We start from the raw sequence: 20,990 nt of genomic DNA on the forward strand, positions 1-20,990 counted from the left end.
AAAGAAAATGGCTTGGAAAGTGTTCATTCAGCATTCACATCTATTGGCAGGTTTACAAAGTAGGCCTGATGACAGTAAGGATTTATACAGTTGTGTAGAAAAGTATGTTGTGTTGCTGTATTTGTCATCAACATCTCTGATGACCTTTCTGAATGTTAGGGTGAAATTACTCCATTAAGGAAAAGCTCCGGATAAACTTCCGCCAACATGACACTTACATTCCTACCAAACGTGCTTGAAGCCTTACCCACAAAATAGCTTCGGGTGACAAGCTGCAACTGTAAAATGAAATGTGAAGACCACCATGCAGGTAAATGCCCTCTGCATTCCTGGCTCCAAGTACGATGGGACGGCATTTTACAATCCACATAATATCTACAGGGATTCAGAAAATGGATTCAAGTGATGAAGAAATTTGAAAAGCTGCAATTACTCATTGTATTAATGTTTTATATATGCCACTGTTTTACCATTATATTACCATTGGACTAGATGATTACATTTTCCTATTGCCTCAAGCCAAACATATGTTTGTGGATATCATTGCCATTGAGTTATGCATTATGAATATGCTACATTCTGAAATTAAAAAAAAAAAAAGGCATCATCTTATTCAGTGCAACTTGAACAAGTAGGCTAGCCTGAGTTATGTTTTCAGCATTGTAGGCCTGCTATGAAAATTGTAGTAATAAAATTTGTGAGGTATTAGTACTAAGTATTGCTTACTAGGTTTTTTATTTATATCGACTAGATACGTACATGCTCATGTGTCAGCTATCTTGGTATCCAATATGGCTACAATGACAAAAACCTTATGACTGATCTCTGCAGTTCACGCAATGTTGGTTTTGTCTTTGGAATTAATTTTCTAACCCTACTGGAGGCCAAAACATGAATTCACGGCAGCCCTCTTCCTACGGTAGCTACGCGCACTACTTTCCAGATTGGCAATGTTACGTAGACCACCTCTACTGGAAATCCGTTGCTGTCACTTGTAGCAATGAGTTGCCTATGGCAGCAGAATCTAAAGAGCTTATTGGCCAAGTTATACCCTACTAGGTGCCCGGGGGTGCCATGACATCTTCTAAGGGTGCCCTAAGGTGCTACACAAGAGTAGCACTGTTAGGTCTGCAAATACCTGCACATGATTCACAAGATGAACCCAGAAATTTCAAAAGGAATCCATAGTATAAAAAGCATTTGAAACTGTTAGGCCTTTTTGAGTTCTTTGCAGCTGAAGAATTCCTCCAAATATTTTTCCAAAGTCGAGACACGAGTGAAAGCTATTTTCCAAGGGGTGCCTTGAGTCCAGAAAGATTGAGGAGCCCTGACCTAGGGAAGAATAACCAAATACAGAATGGGGCAGAACAGGCTGCGCAGCAGGATTACTGAGAAGTTCTAGGGATTTTGGTGGACATGAGTCATCAGCAATGTGATAATCAGAAAAAGAAGCAACTGCAATTTTGGGCTGTATTAACAGGAGTATTTGGTGTAAGACACTAGATATGATAATGGGTGTAGGTTGTAGCTGTGTTGGTCTAAGGACATAGGCACACAAGGTTCTTTGGGTGAATCTGATATCTTTTATTAGACCAACTTAAATAGTTGACTCTTTTTTTTTTTCCTTTCTTTTTTTTTTTTTTAAGCAATTTTAGGCTTCTTTACTATTCATTCCATCCAGGAAGAGCACACACCAACCACAGAGACTTCCTCAGCCCAGCGAAGGGTTTTTAAATTGCTAGGTTGTTTTTTTTTCCACCCCCAAATATTTAAGTTGGTCTAATAAAAAACATCAGATTCATCCAAAGAGCCTTGTCTGGAGATGATACTACCACTTTATTCATTGTTGGCTAGGCCTTAACAGGAGTACTGTGTTTTCCATTCTGGACTACACATTTTAAGGAAGGTGTGGAGAAGATTGAGAGGGTCCAAAAGTGATAAAGGGATAGGAAGGCAAACTATACCAGGAAAGACAGAGAGCAAGGTGCTATTAGCTTGGAGGGAAAAAAAAAAAAAAGATGAAGGAGAGATATGATAGTAGTTTTCAAATATCTGAAAGACTGCTATAAAGAAAAGGCTGGCTTAGAGGGCAGGACATGAAGCAGTGCTTTTATCTTTCAGCAAAGCAGATGTTATCTTAGGAAAAGCTTCCTTGTTGTTAAAAGTGAGGCAGTGCAATAGGCATTGCCCATGGAAGATGTAGAATTCCCCTTCACCATAGGTTTTCAAAGGTCCTCAGGGGGTTGGACCACAGGGCCTTTGAAGTCCTTTCCAAACTATTGATTCTCCAATCTTATGATTTCCCAACTTTCAAACAAGCCAAGCATTGCCTTGATGACTGTACCAGGGGTTCTCAAACATTTTTTATGGAGTTTCTCATAGAGACAAACAGTGCCACGACAACAGGTGACAAGACAGAAAAAGATGTTTCAATTAGTCAGGAACAGTGGCTGCCCTTAATGATTTTGAAAAGGAAAGCAATTGGAGTATTTTAGCTGGTGTACTGGGATGCTGTGCATGAGCTCCTTATGCTGCATGTCATGAGCTAATGTAAAAGTACAAAATAAAACAAAATAAAATAGAAAAAAAAACTTTCAAAACTCAGAAGTGAAATTCCAATGTTGTCTTCTGCCTTTTTTTAGTATTAATTTCAAAGCCCTCTCAAAATCCTGACCAAAATCCACATGCACTTTCAGTACATTAAAACTATTTTAAATTGGGGGTGGATGGAAACATTTCAATGAAAAGCTTCTGAGTGGCTCTGTCATGCTTCCCACAGTACTGTGGGCAAATCATTTCTATAAGCCTCACTTCACCATCTGTAGATGTGGGGTAACAGCACTTTCCTAGCTCAGAGCTATCATGCGCATGAATATGGGGCACTGGGGGGGTGGAGGGCATAACAACAGATCAATTAGATTTTCTTTAATTACAATTTTTTCCCATTATGCTTTGAAAAGGTTATACTTGAAAGTATATTCCACTCCCTGCTTCCCATATATCCTGCAGCTACTTGGTGCAAGAACTACAGCAGATTAGCTAAATGTGATCACTTATGCTGGAATCCGTAGTCATTATAATCGATCACTGGGTGTTACCAGGACTCTCCCCAGATTTCTCCTAGAACTCTTGAATAACTCCTGGGGAAGGTGTCACTAAGATTAATGGGAAGGGAAAATGGCTATCAGTACTTTCTGTGCAGTACAGAAACTAACGTTTCTTGTCTTTAGCAAAATAACTTCATGGGCCTAAAGCAATCAACTCCCTGCCCTGGAGGAGCTAGAAGCAGGCACTACCAAAAGCAACGGCAGCATCAAAGCCAGCTGTTCTTGCAATGAGGGGGAAGTCCTACTGCTACGTTTTCGTTCTAAAATTTTCTGAGAAATGTTGCAAATCGAGCAGATTCAAGGGTGTTTAGCATATTGCTACAGGTGAGCTTGCGCTTGTAGTTGAACATGCGGCCTCTTCAGCCATCTCTGGACTCACCAACGCCTGCCTTATTTACAGGAAGACTGTCATCCTCGTACAGAGGGACTGGCAACGACAGGTGCGTGGCAGGAATACGTGCTTGGAGAGATGAGCATTGGGCCCAGGGCTGAGGCCTCAATTCCTGTGCCCCATTAAGCATTTTGGTTGTGCAGGAAAGATTTAAGCAAAGTACAGCACACAAATGTTGCAGACAATAGCAGAACTCTTCTGCTCGAGTGCTTTGCTGGACCGGAGCCAGGGCCTGGCATTTCGTAGCACGGAGCACTTAGTGCATTTGAGGCTAGGCTTTAATTTGGATCCAGGTAACCACAACCTCAATCATTTTTATTCTTCCACTCCTTGCACCTTTTCATCAAATTTTCTCTCTCCCACAGAAGCTTGCAATTCTGAAGGCTATAAAAACACCAGCCCTTTAATCTCCTGCAGCTTGCTGACAATTATACTGACAGGCTCTCTTTACATCTCCTTTTATGCTCTCCTCAGGAGCCCTTGCCCTTTTCTGCCCACCAAGGTAGTAATGCCTGCCTTTTATTTGGTCCCACGTTTATGCTCCTAAAGGAGTTTGCCCTTTACATCCCCTTCAGGTTGCTTAGCAAGGCAGGATGTACAAAGAAGCCGGGTTAGTAGGGAAAGCAGAAGAGCAGAGTGAATGCTGGGAGAGACATTTTGGGCCAAAAGAGGGATTATAAAAGGAAAGGACAGAAACATGAGGACCTCAGGATGACCTGGACATAAATGCTTAAACCCTAGACTTGGAGGAAATGTATAACCTTATCCTTGGTAACATAGTCCAATGGAGTCTCACACACAAGCAGGAAAGGATCAGATGCACTCTGCCATTATCTGGGCCTCAATTTCACAGAGGTCCAGAAGGGACCCATATGTTCATCCAGTCCAAGCCTCTTAAAGTCATAGGGGAACATAAACTTGAAGAAGAGTTGCAATCCTTAACTCTCTAGTTGTGTAGAAACTAGAAGAAATGCAATATCTTCCATGTTTGAGGGATCTTGGCAATAGCCGTATTGGTCTAAGCACAAACTCTTTGGCTAGAAGTGATATCTTTTATTAGACCAACTAAGAGGGCTGTGCGAAATTTCACCAGCAGTTTCGTTTCGACTCCTTTCAAGCTCAAAACAGCCTTGAACCAAAACAAGGCAAGTCAAAACTAAAGGGGGGAGGGGACATTTGGAGAGTGCTCTCATTATTGACTGTGTAGCTGACCAATAACTGTCATCCTTCCCTGAGGTTCCTTCCAATCCCAGTGCTCTGGGGGAGGGATGGAAAAAAAAAAAATGCATAAAAGGCAGCTTTGCTTTCTGCCTTAGTGTCCATTGAGGGAGGGTGCATCTTGGCACATACCCCGTGTCACCCACCCATGTCACGAGTTTTGCATGTCAGTAGCTAGAGGTGCAGGGCCCCAGTACCCAGACTCCCCCTGCACCTATCTCCTCAGGAGCTGGCAGGCTTCATGGCCACAGCAGGGCGTAGGAGGCCTGCAGTTTTCACCCCCCTGTGCCCCAAGACAGACACAGTCAGTTGCACAAATACCCATGTCACAAGTTTTGCTTGTCAGCAGCCAGAGGTGCAGGGGGGCCCAGAACCCAGAAGCCCTGCACTGATCTCCTCGACAGCTGGCAGGCTTCATGGCTGCAGCAGGGGCTACCATCCCTGCAGCTTTCACCCCACTGAGCCTTAACACACAGTGTCACTCATGCCACAAGTTTTGCTTCTCCGCAGCTTAAGGTGCAGTTTCCCCCAAACCTGTGCACCTATCTCCTTGAAACTTGGCAGGCTTTGTGGACTCGCCAGAGGCTAGCATGCCTACAGTTTTGACCCCGCTGTGGCTTAACATATATATATGACATGAGTTTTGCTTTCAAGACTTTGAGGTGCAGTTTTCCCAAAACCCCTTTACCTATCTCCTTGTATCTTGGCAGGCTTCATGCCCTCAGAAGGAGTGACCATTCTTGCATGGTTCATCCAAATCAGGCCAGAAATGACAGAGTTATAGGCTATTTTGCACTTCCCCATTATAGCCCACGGGTGAAACATCGAAACAGTGTCAAAACAGCAAAACTGTTTCAACAAAACAGAACAGTGGTTTCCATCGAAACAGCAAAATGCAAGTCAAAATGGAACGGTGACATTTTCCACAGCCCTACCAACTAAATAGTTGCAAAATATGTTGTTCTTGGCAAAGAACAACTTTGACCAGGTCTGACCGGTCACGTAGGTTTTTGACCTCTGTGGAAGAACTTTATTTAGTAGAAGAGGTGGACCAGGGGGAAGGCTTTGTTGGATTTGGTTCTAGCCAAATGGGATGACCTGGTGGGGGATCTGAGGTTCGAGAGAAATCTGGGAGATTGATTGTGAGATGATAGAACTTGCTATTCATTGTAGAGCAGGGAAATCAGCTAGTTAGGCAGAGGTGCTTGACAAGGAGCAATGGCCATAAACTGTTAGAGGATGGTTTCAGGTTGGATGTATGGAAGAACTTCTTTACAGTAAGGATGACCAGAATCTGGATTAGACTTCCCAACAACGTCCCCAAACTTGGAAATGGTCAAGAAGGGACTGAACAGACACCTTGCTGGGATCATCTGATCACAGCAGTATTCCTGCCCAGAGCAAGGGGGTTGGACTCAATCTTTTAAGGTCCCTTTCAGCCCTTAATTTCTATGATTCTACTAACAACTTCTTTGCGACTATTTAGTTGTTCTAATAAAAAGATATCACCTCTAACCAATGAGTTGATCTGAAGAAATCCAAATCAGTTAGCTATGAAACGCATAGGGGACTGAAATAGTGCTGCAGGTTAGTAATTCTTTTTCTCCTAATTCATATTTTCACACTTCAGTTTCCTTACTCTAATGGTTTGTTTTCATCAATAGACGTATAGATCTCCTCTGTCACAAGACAATAAGTATGGTGTCTTATTAGATTCCTATAGTATTATTGAAATGTTTATGCATTAAAAATCAATACAGAAGTAAACAAACAAACCGATGGAGGCTTGCCCTCAGTTTCACATTCATGGGCACAGAAGCAAAGGGAAGGTTCCTGAAGGAAAGCAATAATCAGGAAATTCCTGTTCTGGTGAAATGTGGAGAATGCCCAGGCTTTGCTGGAGTCCCAGGAGCTGAAAGCCAAATATGACCTGCTGCACTTGCCGTTTACATGAGCAGGCATTTTTTTCTACCGAGAGCTGTGAAATGCCACTGAATGACATCAGCTTGGCTCTGAGCCTCAGGAGGTTTCAAACATAGATGGAGAACAGAATATGGGACGAGTGCTTAGCGTAGCCCTACAAAGGCTCGATGCAATGGTAATGAACATCAGAACGACCTGACCTGTTAGAGGAGAGCACAATTTCACATGTGCAGCCCATGGCATACTCCAGCATTTGTTTTCATCCTACACTGGATACAAGTGAAATATTAATTTTCATTATGAAAGGCAAATGCCAAGTGAAATTCAATTCAGAAATGTCAAAACGTTGTGTTTCAGCATTTTGGAGTCAAATGAAATATTCTGGCTTCCCTGCAATCAAAATGTTTCGTTTAACTGAATTAAGCCAAACAGTTCTCTTTCTTCTGAATGAGATCAGCATTGAACTGCATTTCCCTGGCTTACTGCTCATTAGTTGGGATTTCCGTTATCTTCTGTGAGCCCAGCTCCCTGGAGGTCCCCCTGCCCTTGAGTGCAACATTGGTTCAGCTGACTGATCCTCATATACAGTGCAATATGCACAGATGTATCAGGGCGATGCAGTCTTCCAGGACACCTGGATCAGAGGATTCAAAGCGGGCCCAGAATATAGCGCCATGTGGTCATGTGCTGAGGGAATGAAGTTTGGTTTTACTTTTTAAATGACAGAAAATTAATCTTGTGGGATCTGTTTAATAAAGCAAAATAGTCCAATTCAGACCATATCAGCCTATGCAAAATCATTTCACTTCCATTTTTGGGGGGAAAAAATTGAAAAAGACGGAAAATCTGAAATGTCCCTAAATGGAAAAAGGAAGTTTCTACAAATTTCCCATTAAAAAAAAAAGGGGGAAAGGAAATCATCCTGGTATAATTTCTTACCAGTTCTAATTAGAACTGATATTTTCCAAGTGGGTTTGAAAACAGATATTTTCTCTGATTTACACGCGTCCCTTTCAAGGATTGGAAGGAGGCACTCCATCTCAGCAACCTATTCAACATGTGGCCGCTATACTGAGGTATTAAAAACGTTTTAGGCAGTATCACCGGCACCCCCAGGAATTTCCTTGCATGATCAGGTCTCCCTGGTGCTCGGTACACCTCCATGCTGGAACCTGCACTGGGTCCCAAACTTAGATCCCTGACATGGTGGCCTACCTGGCAGTGTCATTTCTATCATGTGGCTGGCCTTGTACGAGTACACACAGATCAGCACCACGTTTCAGATGTCCTCAACCTCCCTCATACAACGTTGATGAGACGGACATGATTCAAACCAAGGAGTCAAAGACAACCAAGCTTCCTGTGCAACTAAACAATCCCCTTTGTCATCCAGACCCTGCCCATTTAATCACCCATCCTTAAAGCTGTAGTTGTATACCTGTAGGTAACTCCTGTGAAAGGGCCCCAGTAGCTACAAGTAGCAATTCTCAATGACAGACCCAACTGGAAGTCTTTCTGCATTCCCTTCATCTTGGTAACTAATCGATTGAGCGTTAATGCAACAAATGGTAACTTTGCTCATTGCAACAAATTCGAGTTTAATATTGTTCTCAAATGTCCCCTGAGATTCCTCACACAGAGGTAAGGCAATGGGAAACAGCACATTTTGTCTAATCCCATGGTATTTTTTACCCTCTCTACCTTTTTCTGTTTTTAAATAAATATCACTTCCCCAATTTTACATGTTGAGATCTCTTTCAGTCTGTGTAACTGGAAGTACCAAGAAAGAAAATCTTAACATTTCCCCTTCATTAAAGGGGGGGGATGGGGAGAGAGAATAATGTAATAAAATAAGACAAAGTATCCTGCCCCCATTTTACAGGGCCACAAGTCACTTGTTTTAAACAGCAGAACATGTAACACATGAATGGAAATGACTGACAGATCACCTCCCTCTCTGACTAGCACAATACAAGACCCTTCTACACAGGCTGTCGAACAATGCCCCGTCACCAGCCCTTTCACAAAGATCATTACAGTGCATGCCCATTGCCTTCTGAGTGAGCTCAGGGTTTCCTTTTCTCAACCCCCAACCTACGGACTAGCATAGAGCATGGCTTTCTGTGCATATTCCCCCTCTCCTGCCATTCCCGAAAGAGTAGCTGAGAACTAAGAGAGGGTGGTGGTGTTTAAGTACACATGGCTGATGGGTGTGAGGAGGGATATTTTGGCAACTATGATTATGTGCAAGACAGACTCCTGAACCTAACCACCTCCAGCAATAATCAAAAGTCTTCCCTCTGGAGTGAACAGCATCCCATGGTGAACTCCCCTCAATTCGGAGAAAACCGCAACCCCAGGGTTCGGTTCCACTCTTCCTCCTCTTCTCCCCCCCTCACCCTCCTCCATTCCCCACAGTGGGCCCCTGGCAATGCATAGGGGGTGCACATGCACCCCCTGGAGGCACCGGTGGTGAAACCAGAAGTGCACTTCCAGCTTTGTGATCAGCCATTGGGGGACCCCCCCATTGGCTATCCAGTGCCCCCCCGGACTCGGAAGGCACCAGTCACCCATGCAGTGGATAGTACTTTACTTTGCAGACAATCCCATTTACTCTGTAGTAGGCTCGTTCTAGTTCAGCACTGCTCCATTAACTGTAAGTGGCAGGCCGTTGCGCTTTATGGGCTGGCACTATTAAATGCCATTGAAATACAATGATGGTTTTCCAAAGCATAACTAGGTGAATGCCACATCTCCCCTTGTGACAGATCTGTTCACACACACAAAATTAATCTATGTTGGTTGTGATCACACCCCTTCTGCTTCGCTTCCTGAAATATTGGAGCTTCTGAGCAACCACAAATATCTGAGCTGCATACTTGCAGGCACAATTATTCATAGACTCTGAGGTTTAAACATACCAGTAAGTGACCTAGATAGGACGGGAGGGAAAGAATGGGTAGCAGCTTGGACCACCACATACTCAGGATTTATGAGGCCCAAGTTCAATTCCTCCTTCTGCCGGAAATTGCAAGCTTCATTTCCACATCAGTGATCCAGCCATGAGGCTTCAGGGCATTCTGGGTTGGCTTTCTCAATTTTTCCTGTTAAGGCTGTTCAACTTTCAGTGGGTCAATAGCATTTCATTTTATAATATTATCATATATGATATTCAGCAATTGTTGAGCCAAGTCCTGATCTTGCTAACCCGAGCGACCTACCATGGGGTTAAAAAAAGTGATATTCCCCTCTCCGTAGACCAATTATATACAGTAGACCCTTGATCTACGTGATTCCGACTTACACATATCTTGCGTTTACGCAATTTTTTTATTAGGGCCCAAACTGAAAAATGCCCATCGAGATGCACATCATTCACATATCTACATGAACGGTCATGGAATTCGTGTACGTACACGAACACCTCACAAGATTCGCAGGCAGAAGCAAGCAGAGCTGTGCCACCATTGTACTACAGACATCTCAAGATGCATAGGTGAGACGCTAGACATCCCTCCTAAAGGCAATTCCACTGAGAAAAGGGGGATAAAGCTATGACTATGGTATGTCTGGGGTAGCAACCCCTCACTATTCTATTATTTCCTATGCGGAAAGTCGTCCTGGCTTATGTGAATTCAACTTGCACGAAATTCCCCCGGAACGCAATAATCACATAAATCGGGGGCCTACTGTATACATATATACACGTACAATATCAAATTGCCCTTCATGAATGACGGGGGAGCAGGGGGTGCCCAGGAACAGAGTGCCACTTCTGGCCTTGTGCCCCCCCCCCCCCCCCCCAAAAAAAACCCCTCAGGTTTGATCCCGCTCCCCACTTCCTCCCCCTACTCCCCACTTTGTGTATATACCCATTTCATAGATTTCATAGACATTAGGGATGATCATGGAGTCCAGCCTCCCTGCTCGAAGGGCAGAAAGTCAGCTGGGGTCATAGGATCCCAGCAAGATAAGCATCCAATTTACTCTTGAAGGTGTTCAATGTAGGTGCTTGAATCAACTCCAATGGGAGGCTGTTCCAGACATTGGGGGCTCGGACAGTAAAGAAATTCTTCCTTATGTCCAGTCTGAAATGGTCTTGTAGTAGTTTATGACCTTTCGACCTCGTCATCCCTCGGGGCACTCTGGTGAACAAACGTTCCCCCAGATACTGGTGGTCACCCCTGATAAACTTATAGGTGGCCACCAGATTGCCCCTCAGCCTGTGGTTTTCCAGGCTAAAAAGCCCCATGGCTCTCAGCCTGCCATCATAAGGTTTGCTTTCCTGACCTCTGATCATGCGCGTGGCTCTCCTCTGCACCCTCTCAAGCTTCTCCACATCCTTTTTGAATTGTGGAGCCCAAAACTGGACGCAGTACTCCAGCTGTGGCCTCACCAAGGCCAAGTACAAGGGGAGAATGACGTCCTGAGATTTGCTTGAGTAGCATCTACATATGATAGACACATCTATGGATGCACGCCAGCTTTTTGGTCGCTTTACTAGCCGCAGCATCGCATTGCAGGCTCATGTTCATCTTGTGGTCAATCCTGACCCCCAAGTCCCTTTCATCCATAGGGTTAGCCACTGTAGTAGTGCAGTTTTTACACACACACACACACACACACACACAACTACCAGTTCTTCGGTGGACTGGGACACAGACCAAGGCCATTGGCACCCCAGGGATCTGAAATGGGCAGTAGGCCTGCCCCGGCATGGTGGACCAGGGTTACAGATGTATACGTGTTTAACATATCTATATGTTTAAACTGCTGTATGGAGAGGGAAAGAGAGTGAATCTATCCAGCGATCTATGCGGGTGTACCATACATAAATATGTGTTTAACATATACCCATCTTAAACACATGTAGCTAGATATGATAGACACACATAGCTACATGTCAGATGTATCTGTCTGTTACACACACCCTAAACATGCAAGTTTGCACTGGTTGCTCTGTCTGTCTCTCTCTCTACACACACACAGGCATATGCAGAGGAAAAGAGAGTGAACACCATTTTGTAGCCTTATGATTATGACACAGCTAAGTGTTGCAAAGATTAACTACTAATAGCTCAACATCAGACTGGAGGCGGTCTCCAGTGGGGTCTGTTCCAGGTCCAATGTTTAATAATGTATAGATAAATTGGATGCAGAAATAAAGCATATAATGTTCAAATTTATAAAACAAACGGGAAGCAGGGCTGAGAATGCTTTGGAGGATAGTTTAAAAATTCAAAGAAATATTTATGCTTTGGAGGACTGAGATACAGATGACAAACTGAAACTCCACAAAGGACAGATGTAAGGCGGTAAACCCTGGAAAGAAAAATCAAATGCAAACTAGATAGTCGCACTGCCAGGGCGGTCTGGGGATTATTGCAAATTAACAAATGCTGTATCAGTGCTGGGAGTTCATCGAGGTTACCCTTGAAGTCTCTTCCAACCCTACGACTTCTTATGCTGAAGATATAAAAGTAATCAGCATACCTGTGCTATATTTGAAAACAGAGCCAACATAATTAGATAGAGATAATTTCGACCAAACCTATTTGGTCCACAGAGGATCAGGATCAAAGAGAACATTGTATTTAAAACCCTCAGTTAGCTGCTGATTCTAAGCATAGTCTAATCTATTAGGCTACTAGAGTCACAAGAGTTACTTTATCCAGAGAGAAATCATTTAATTTCCCCCTACACTGCCCTAAACCAGGCCCTTTCCCTGAAGTCACAGCTACAGTGGCTTTTTCCAACACTCTTACTGATTATCAGAGTTAAATTCTTCAGCACAGAGAAGAGATGCAACATATTGCAAGCAATATACATACAGAGGGTGGCCCAAATTTCAGACAGTCTAATGACTGTGAAAAAAGGACCAGTGAGACTGAGCAAGAAACTTGTTAAAAGATTCAGTGATAATATTTAAGAAAGTTTGGTCCAAGCCCAGACACTCCATGGAGAGAAAATTAGGCTGATTAATTCACTTCCCCAAAATAATTTTCTTGATTATTATCCCTACATTAACTTGTTATATGGCTCCCATTACTGTAGTACTGGAGCACCTCAGTTTTCTAATGACTATATCCGCACAGTGCCCCTGTGATAGGGGAATTACTTCAATTTGGTTCACTCAGACATACTGGCAAGCATGCATAAAGGCTGAAGTCTGCATTCAAACAGAACCAAGCTCATTTTTAGTTAGGTGTCATTTTTAGCAATATCCACCAGAACTGAATTCTCAGTTATGCACCAGATGTTAAATACTTCACCATTACCAGTTAGAGCCCAAGCGCTGGTCTTCTTTAAGCATGTACCCTTTTTCCTTACTCACCCACTGACTATGCAAGGCTGCCCTAATCTTCATAATCTTCCCATAAATTCACTTCACTGTTTTTTAATAATTGTATTGAAAGTACTTCCCTCTACAGCTCTATAATGTTTAGTCTGTGAGTGGAAAATGTACACCTCAAGAATCCAAAGAACTTATACTAAGCCAGTCAGCAAAAAAAATAAAATAAATGAAAATAAAATGTAACATCCTCAGCATTTCTATTGCCGACTGGCTGCAATCCTGGGGAGCTGCATTTTCCATTCCATTGTAAACTAACTTCTCATTTCTTCCAGGCCATCATCATAAAGATTTATCATGCACAGCCAAATGGGTATGAGATTACCAAGAACAATTCATTTTTCAGTTGCTTTTTATGTGTAATACCTTTTCTTGACAGATGTTATCCCCACAGATGAATGGATGTTCTCAAATAACAAAACAGACATGGATTGATGGAAGAACTGATCTGCATTTGTTAACGTACTGCCACGGCAGCAAGCACTTTAAGTAATTAAACTGCTAAAAGAGGTCTTCTATCTAGACATGTTGTACATTCAAGCTCCACAATACAAGGACAAAGGACCTTTCTTTTCATTTGTGCCTCCAATTCTTGCTTGCAGCATACATACCAAACAGCTTGATTCCTTCTCAAGCCTCCTCAAATTAAACTCTAACTGTTGTGCAAGAGGTTTTCACTCTAACATAACTAAAAAAAATATATTTTCTGAAGGGAGTAGGGATTTTGAATGACTACCTTGAAATACCTACAAGAGATCCTATTCCCAAAAAGGCCTGAAAAAAAATTACTTAATGTAAAGTCAGACTCCAGCATGCCTCAAATTTCAAGGCAACCTCTCATCCAAGAGCCGTGGTCACTCTTGACAATGTGGACCAAAGATACCATTGGGTAGGCATTATTTATTGTACATATATGGTTGTGCCTAAGCACCCCACAATCTTTTAGTGTTCAGGTTTCCCTCGCTTTATGCTGTACATGTGTTCCTGGAAAACGCCACGTAACTCAAATTCGAATAAAGGGAACCCACTTCACAATGTAACAAATAGGGATACGTTCCAAGACCTTCCCTGTGCTGACCTCCAGACCCATTTCTATCACTTTTAAAAGGCAATTTTTGGTACTCACCTACAGCAGACAGTGCACACAAGCATAGGGTGGTGGTGAATGCTTAGCTGGTGTGAAGAGAGGGTGGTGAAGGCTTCATTGATAGGCCAGGGAGAGGGGTAGGAGATAAAATAGTGGGGCACTTAGATGCCATAATGGGGATGGCAACTACAGAAATACATGTTGTAGACAGTGACCGAGGAACACGGATCCACACCGGAGACTATACTTTGCAGAAGACTATATTTTGGCACACATCACTCCCACAAAACACCGCACAAAACAGGTGACTGCAGGCTTCCACCACACCAATCGCATAAGAATGAATTTACCTCACATATAATGAATTTTTAGTATAAAAAGGGTCATCGTGTAAGAGCAGACTCGCACATACAGAACCCGCATTAAGTGAGGGAGACCTCTGTTTATTCTCTAAAGCACTTTTCTGAGGTAGGGGTATGCTCGGTATTTTGTAGCGAGGGAACTGAAGCAAAGACTAATTAGTTCACATCTATTGAAGAGATTTGACTAGTAGGCTACTCTCTCAGATAAATACTCCAACCACCAAATGATCCTTTCCTCTCTGAATAGCAAAAGCATAGTTTGGGGGTGCATGACAGAGGCAGTTCTTCAGTGGCTCAGCAGTCCTGGTTCATACCCTACCGGGAAGCTGAAGATATGAGATAATGAGTTCCACAATATAGGGACAAAGGCCATTTTTATTCACACTGGAAACGGTTCCAGACAACTTTAAGATAAGCAGGAGGTTGAAATTCGGCCTCTGTAATAGCAAAAGAGAAAAAAAACTTCTGGAGAACACGGTTATCTCAATCACACATGTGGCTTAGAGACTGAGAGTTAGCTTTAGACCATGGTGCATTGTCATATTCCTCCTCACCCACCTGGGCCACACAGACAGTTGTCCTGCTCCAGTCCTAAGCCCTGGGCTGGTATAGTTGCACTGACTTTCTAATCTAGAAGACTACACACCAAAGACTCAGGGCTGAGTGACAGAGTGGGGAAAAGAAATCTGCTCATCTCACTGCAGGAACCGTAGACTATCAGTGTGTTCAACTCATTTTGCTTGAACACATAAGCTTATTAGAGAGTTGCTGAGTGATTAAAGAAAGACTAGAGTCCTCTGCAGCCTTTAAAACAGGAGATAGTTGGGACTTGTCTCCCAGCGAAACCCAGTGCGACCTCTGGAAAAATCAGGCAAGTGATTCTGATCCTCTGCATAAAGTAGGCATGGCAGGCACCATCAGGGAAGGGACCTCATAAGGTCATCTAGTCCAGCCCTGTGCTCAAGACAAGATCAACCCTGACCATACAAGTCAAGCGGCTCTCCAACCTGCTTTTGACAAATGTCCAGGGGTGGATAATATTCCATTGCTTAACCACTTTCCTAAACTCCAACTGACATATCCTCTTCTGTAATTTAAGGCCATGGTTTCTAATCCTATCTCTTACAGCCACAGAGAAAAGACTATCGCCATCCTTTGTATAAGTGCCCTTCAGGTATTTTAAGAAGTTTATCAAATCCACACTCAATCTTCTCTTCTCCAAATAAATAATCTCAAATATTTCCCTTGGGTTTTTCAGGCCTTTTTTGCTGGACTCTTTCTAATTTGTCCACATCTCTCAAAGTGTGGAGCCCAAACCTGGACATAGGACTCTAGGTGAGGCCTCACCAGTGCAGAATAAATAAACAGAATGCTTTCCTTTATTTCCACTCGTTTCACATTATACAGAGGATCAACTCTACCCCAAACTTTCATTTTGATGTTTTGTATAATTCTGGGCTTGTAACATCCCAGACTCAGTTTTTCCATCTATAAAATGGGAAAACATGTTTTCCTACAGGCACTCAAGGGCATGAGAGAAGAGTGTGAAGAGTAAGTAGGAAATATGAAGAGATTTGAAATCCTAGGAGGAAAAGCGTGATCACTCTTACAGAGCTCTGTTCATACCAAGAGCTCTCATGTTACCTAGAGGCTGTTTCAAGCAAGCTTCAGAAGTCACAGAACTGAGGCTACAAAGGCAGCAAGAATCAAGAAATTGCGTGCGCATTATGGAAAGATGCACTAAAATACAGCACGTTGGATTGTGGAAAGCCAGATGGACAACATTAGGTGAGGAAAAGGCAAATGGTCACAAAGACCCAGCTGTTTTCAGGAAGTGGAATAATAAGTAATAGCCACCAGATGATAACATTTGTATATGGCCTAGGGAAAAAAACAAAACAAAACCAAACAGAAAAAACAACACCCTTTGGAGCTTAGCCAAAGCTTTTTAACGCTCACTAGTCATTCATCCAAACGTCAGTTTATTCAACCAGCCCATATCACTAGCAATTGATCATTACAAGATGTTCTTCAAAGCAGTCGGCATTTAATTGGAAGGTGTTTTATGCATTCTTATTAATACAATTCAGAAAATGAAAAGCTTTCTGAAAATATTGCAGGCAGAGGGTTTTAAATTAAACTTATTATGCTCGGGAATATCAGAGTAGCTTTGATCACCATCAAAAAGTTGATCAAGCTTTCAATTCAAGAAAGCGTAGCCTTTCATTTGATGTACCAAGAACGTACGTACACCTTTAGGGAAAGTTTCAGTTGGAACAGATTAAGGGAATCTATGCAATTAATGGATGCTCTTGGATACCGCTTATCAGGGACTTTACTTTGGACCAAACACAATGTTTTTAGGTGTCTATCTTCGGACACCTAAAACAATTTTGGCTTCGGGTTATTAAGGTTTTCAAATACCACAGAGGGAGAAAAATATCACCAAAAGAATTGAATTTTGTTTTCCTGGATGCTAGAAATATTTTAAGTGTGGCATTTACTTTCAGGACATGTAAGAGGATGCACACAATCCACAACTGGGACCAGGGAAGAATAAAGGTGTGCTTGGTGCAGGATCACCAGGGTATTTGTTGAAAAAGATAAGACTTGTCTACCTTTTGGCTCCCCTCATCCTCTGCCAAGCCACTCTGCCATTAGAGGAGCTATAATTAGAGGAGGCTGGAGGGGATCCCTAGTGACCACTTGAACGGCTGTAGATGAGTAAAACACAGCGCACCAGCCTCATGTTCTCCTGGGCCACATAGGCAAGACCCATAGGGTTAGAGTGATTGCATAGCGTGCCTCTGCTGGCTTTATGCTACCCCCAAGATTCCCCCGGTGCAGGGACACTCTTTGGATGCTCTCCTAAGAATGAACCCTGTACTCTTTGTACAGTTATAAGAACATGAAGGAACCACAACTCAAGACTTGGCTGGCTGTTTTCCCTATATTTCAATGTCGTATTTGCAGGGGGTGGTTATGCCTTTCCCTCTAGAGACACACACAGGGTGCAACAACGTGATAACACATTCCGAGGGCAGATAACGTTTGCACCTCAATTAGCTATCGTTTCTTGAAGTGCTTAGGAAAGGGAGGAAAAAAAAACAAAGGTGCTAAGCAGCACTATTACTACTGCAGGCAAATGCTAAAAATAGCTTCAAATTCCATCACCGTCACTTATGAGGAGCCAATAAGTTCTCTGATGAATATCATCCTTATTCCATGATCAGAGATGCTCATTTAGTTAATATATCCTTGGTACTATTTCTCTTTTCATTTAGAGGAAGTGCATCAACTGCTTGTGCTGAAGTCGTATTTCCAGCTTGTTCTCCATTAAAGGCAGTGCTTAAAAAAAGTCTCATTCAATTTGTTTTTTTCAAGTAACAAGACGCTAAACCACATAAACACATGCCATGTTATAAGTCTACTGCTTGAATTCACTTTCCCCCACTACCCTACACATGCAGAATGACTGCCGGCTGTGGACATCTCTGCTCCTCTAACTCTGTCAATTAAGAACTAGAGCCAATGGTCAAAGTGTAACTGTACAAACGTATGTCACTTTAGGTGAATCTGTAGCTGCCGTTGGACATAATTCACGTGGAAGGTCATCACAGCAGCAATGCAAGTGTCACTTAGGTTGTGTGGCATTTTATTTCTTTATAAGAGGGACATGAGTGCTGTTTAGGGAGCAAAGGTTTGCTCTCTGGCCAGCCAATAACAACAGTGATCTGGCTGTGTTAAAGGAGAGCATACACAGCAAAGAGCCTTTAAGACAGTAAGACAACATTTAGCATTTCCAGGAGGCATTTATTACCGATGAGAGAATATTTAACCAAAAAACATTAATTTGCAAACTTCATGAAAAAGATCAGAAAGCACTTCACAAACCACTCATCTGGCCTCACGAACCAGCACTACTCCTGCAAGTCCAAAGAATTCAAAACACAAGACAGGCCTTCAAAACACACAGGGCTTCACAAAAGCACGTTCAGAATCTAACACATTCACCTTCCTCCAAGCACTGGGGCTTTAAGAAATGTGCTACAGATCGGAAGACCTATATTCAAAGTCTAAGATTTAATACCACTGAAATGGGTGAGCCCAGGTACAGATGCCCAGCTGTGCATTTAGGGATGTCATGTCTGTAACTGCAGTATGATATGGAGCTAGCGTCAAACTTGATGTGGTAAAGTTTAGTTCCCTGCAGCCCTATCAAGATTGCTATCAGTATCCACACCGCCACTCTCCTCCGACGCACTTGAAGGCCTCTAGTAAGCCTTGTTTCCATGTTACAGATAGAAATGCGGGGTCCCAGACAAGTTATGGCAACCCCAAAATCATACAGGAAATCAAAGTAAAAGTTTCCTTAAGCATCCCTTTGCTATATTGTAGCCACTTCTTAGTCACTTGAAGGCGCTCAAGTTCAGACATGCTGCTCGAACCAGGGGGCTGATCTGAAGTTGATTTAGTCCTTGGAAAGTCTTTCACTGCAGCCAGTGTGTTTTGAATCAGTCCTTACCAGTCTGCTCAACAAAGGTTCAGAGCACTCCAAGTTCTTCACCCTGGAGGTGATGTTGTCCCAGTAAAGAGTCATCTCAGTGGCAGTGATACAGCCATAAGTGGAAGTACAAAGTGTTATTTATCTGCATATTGCTGGCACTTAATTGGCTGATCAGTTCAACAAGCGACTACATAAAGAGCAGTGGGGGCCAAACTTTTTGGCAGGCATGGCACCAATTAGACCTGCACTCTGCCCGAGTGTCATACTGGTCCCTTTCCCCTGCCAGATCTACTGCACCGCTTTCTCTCACCAGCATGCTGCCTGTGCAACCTGCCACACACAGAGACCTTCAGGCCCCAGGGGCGGCACACCTAGGCCAAGGGTCAGTAAGGATCTAGTCAGGGAACTTCTGGAGGGACTGGATGTATTTAAATCAGCTGGTCCGGATGATCTCCACCCCAGAGTGCTGAGGGAATTAGCTGAGGTCATTGTGGGACCTCTGGCATGGCTGTATGAGCACTCGTGGTGCTCTGGTGTGGTGCCAGAGGACTGGAAGAGGGCCAACGTGGTTCCCATCTTCAAAAAGGGGAGGAAGGAGGACCCGGAAAACTATAGGCCAGTTAGTCTTACCTCGATCCTGGGCAAGCTTTTTGAGAGAATTATTCTGGCGCATATCCACGAGGGGCCGGCAGGGGAGACTATGCTCAGGGGCAACCAACATGGGTTCATTCAAGGCAGGTCCTGTCAGACCAACCTGGTGGCCTTCTATGACCAGATCACCAAATCCTTAGACGCAGGGGTAGCAGTGGATTTAGTCTTCCAGGACTCTAGGAAGGCCTTTGACACTGTCTCTCACCCCATTCTCACTAAAAAACTGGGGGGGCTGTGGTGTTGACACCCACACAGTCAAATGGGTCACCAACTGGCTGGAGGGCCGCACCCAGAGAGCAGTGGTGGACGGGTCATTTTCGACCTGGAGGGATGTGGGCAGTGGGGTTCCACAGGGCTCGGTCCTCGGGCCCGCACTGTTCAACATCTTCATCAGTGACTTGGACGAGGGGATAAAAAGCACCCTGTTCAAATTTGCTGATGACACTAAGATGTGGGGGGATGTGGGCATGCTAGAAGGGAGGAATAGGCTGCAATTGGACCTAGACAGGTTACAAGGGTGGATGAGAATAGGATGGGATTCAACACCAGCAAGTGCAAAGTGATGCACCTGGGGAGGAAGAACCGGCACCATACCTACAGGCTAAGGAACTCCCTTCTTGTCAGTGCAGAGGCAGAAAAGGATCCTAGAGTCATCACTGATGCCAGGATGAACATGGGCCAGCAGTGTGGGGACGCGGTCAGGAAGGCCAACCATACCCTGTCATGCATCCACAGATGCATCTCGAGCAGGTCCAAGGAGGTGATCCTCCCCCTCTATGCAGCACTGGTCAGGCCGCAGCTGGAGTACTGCGTCCAGTTCTGGGCGCCACACTTCAAGAGGGATGTGGACAGCATGGAGAGGTCCAGAGGAGGCCACTCGCATGATCAGGGGGCAGCAGGGCCCCTACGAGGAGAAGCAATGGGACCTGAACCTGTTCAGCCTCCACCAGAGAAGGTGGAGGGGGGATCTAGTGGCCTGTTACAAACTAGTAAGAGGGACCAGGAGGCACTGGGGGAGTCCCTGTTCCCCCAAGCACTGCCAGGAGTGACTAGAAACAACAGTCACAAGCAGGCAGAGGGTAAATTCAGATTAGACGTCAGGAGGTGCTACTTCACGGTCAGGGCAGTTAGGATCTGGAACCAACTTCCAAGCGAAGTGGTGCTGGCTCCTACCCTGGGGGTCTTTAAGAGGAGACTAGACAATCACCTTGCCGCGGTTGTTTGACCCCAGTACTCTTTCCTGCCTTGGCAGGAGGTCGGACATGATGATCTGCTCAGGTCCCTTCTAACCCTACGAACTATGAAACTATGAAGCCTTATGTGTCATTAATGGCACATGTGCTGCAGGTTGGTCAGCCCTGATAAAGTCATCATAAAGAAACAGAAAAAAAA

General features: G+C 43.8%; 1 protein-coding gene across 1 annotated transcript in view; it reads right to left on the reverse strand.

The window, feature by feature from the left end:
- The window catches only part of FAM135B (family with sequence similarity 135 member B), a 310,367-nt gene that overhangs the window by 197,398 nt on the left and 91,979 nt on the right, over positions 1–20,990 (reverse strand). The window lies entirely within an intron of this gene.

Source organism: Crocodylus siamensis, chromosome 3 (genome assembly GCF_052110815.1).
Source record: "Crocodylus siamensis isolate JL-2025a chromosome 3, ASM5211081v1, whole genome shotgun sequence".
Lineage (NCBI taxonomy): Eukaryota > Metazoa > Chordata > Crocodylia > Crocodylidae > Crocodylus > Crocodylus siamensis.